Genomic DNA, 2283 nt, shown 5'->3' with positions numbered 1-2283 from the left:
CCTCCAAAGGTGGTCCTGCTGGATTATTAATTCTCTTAGTTTCTACTTGACTAGTGAGGCTATCGCATCATGCCGACAACTTGTTCTATGTTCCCAGAGTCCCCTGACTTATAAGTCAGGCCGTACTACAGACAGAAAGAGAAAATGAGATTTTTTTTTTTCTGAAGTGAAGATTACCCTGAAGGCTCTCTATCGGTGAAGATTCTTAGTTACAAGCCACAGACCCCCAACTATGGCTCACTTAAGATGAAAATTAGTCTATGGCCATGCCACCCTGAACAAGCCCGATCCCGTCTGATCTCAGAAGCTAAGCAGGGTCGGGCCTGGTTAGTACTTAGATGGGAGACCACTTAGAAAGACCAGGTGCTTTAGGCGTAAAAAATAAAAAATAAGGGATTGTAAGCTGACAAGGTTCTCACAATCTATAAAGTCAACTGAGGGTTGCCTCATCTAATAAATAAATAAACAAACAAGCAAATAAATAAATAAATAAATAAAGTGGAAATGAATAAATTATAGGGAAACAGGGTAGTTCATATTCTAGATAACCTGGTGCAAAATTAGTTATTAACCAATATAGGAAATTAAGATGAGCATTACTTGAGGTGGAAGGAAGCATGGGTGAGAGCATGCTGCAAGAACACTCTCACTGGGTGACTACACTTGGTGCCACACCTGTTGTTGCCACCATCAAATGCTCAACCATAGCACATCTGAATTCCTGGTGTCACTGCCTTCACCACACTCCCCAAAATCCTCTCTGCCACTACTGCCATTGCCATGATGAATAATGTTTAACTCTCCCTCAATAACTGAAGTGGTCTACCAAGATCCAAAGTCCAGGGTGGGTACATGTAGTTGGTCTGTGCTCTAGCTGTCAAGAATGGGAGATGGCGTTTTCACAATGGGAATTGAGGTCCTGTCTTTTACCTAGATGCAGGTATTGGAGGATTAAAGAAAATAGTCTTCAAATAGGTAACTCTACTCATTGCTCCTCTAAAACAAATATCACAGTTGGAGTTGTGGTAGACAGAATAATGGCCCCCAAAGATACCCATGTCTTAATCAGCAGAACCTGTGAGTACACGAAATACATTACATCACACGGCAAATGGAAATTAAAGTTGCAAAGAGAATAAAGGTAGATAATCCACTGATCTTAAAAGAAGAATATGATTCCAGATTTTCTGGCCAGCGTAATGTAATCACAAGTGTCCTCCAAGTGGAGGAAGAAGGCGGTAGGATAGGGCAGAGAGGTGCCATGTCAGAAAGACTGGTACAGTTGGATTTCAAGATGGAAAAGGGGCCCATAACTCAAGGAATACAGGCAGCCTCTAGAAGCTGGGAAAGGCAAGGAAACAGATTTTTCCTTAGAGTCTCCAGATGGAATTGTGGCCCTGCCAACACCTTGATTTTAGCCCGAAAGTTCTACGTCAGACTTCTGACCGAAAGAACTATAAGGTAATAAATTTTGTATTTTTTAAGTCACTAAGTTTGTGGAAATTCAGCAGAGCAACAATAGGAAGCTAATGCAGGAGTCCTTGACTTGATGCTCTTTGGGAGCTAATTACAATTTTTACCCCAGGTGACTTTTTCTTCTTCTTTTAAACACTGTTAACTTACATCTAATTAATAGACAAGGAGGTGGTGATTTCACTGCCAAGGAATTTTTTCTCATAACTGTGGAAAGAGTTTCAAGTTTTAATACCTTCTCAAAAATTGTGTTCCTTCAAATAAAATATAACCAATGTATGGAAAGAACACTTGCTCTAAAAGCAAAGAAGAGCTTCAGATAACAGTGTTACTGACAGGCAGCCAAAAGATCATTCCAAATACTTGGTACTAATAGGCCTGTCTAGTTCTCATTTTATATACTTTCCAAAAAAGAGAGCTGTGTTTGACCTCATAAAGCCTTACGATTTCTCGATTCTATTACAAATTACTAATTTTTGGATGGTAGAAGGGGGACAGGTAATGATTCCTCCTAGAAACCAGTGAAGATGCAGATGAGCAGTTTTAAGAAGTTGTTCATCTTAGGTTTAGAAAAAGAAATAGAAATTTCTAATAGATTCACTGCAATGGTTTTTTGTTGTTGTTTGTTTGTTTGTTTGTTTGTTTTTTAACTCAGTGATCAGCAAACTTATTCTATAAATGGCTGGATAATACCTTCAGCTTTGCAGGACAGAAGGTCTGTCTCTACTGCTCCATTCTACCGTTGGAGCATGAAGACAGCTATATTTACATGCAAACAAATGTGTGTGGCCATGTTCCATTAAAACAGGA

General features: G+C 39.4%; 1 pseudogene; it reads left to right on the top strand.

The window, feature by feature from the left end:
* The first annotated feature begins 256 nt into the window (after positions 1 to 256).
* Positions 257 to 375, top strand: LOC118604347 (annotated as a pseudogene).
* The last annotated feature ends 1908 nt before the right edge of the window (positions 376 to 2283 follow it).

This window comes from Rousettus aegyptiacus, unplaced genomic scaffold, assembly GCF_014176215.1.
Source record: "Rousettus aegyptiacus isolate mRouAeg1 unplaced genomic scaffold, mRouAeg1.p scaffold_m13_p_6, whole genome shotgun sequence".
Classification (NCBI taxonomy): Eukaryota; Metazoa; Chordata; class Mammalia; order Chiroptera; family Pteropodidae; genus Rousettus; species Rousettus aegyptiacus.
The sequence above is the reverse complement of the archived record's forward strand: the minus strand, read 5'-3'. Positions and strand labels throughout refer to the sequence as shown.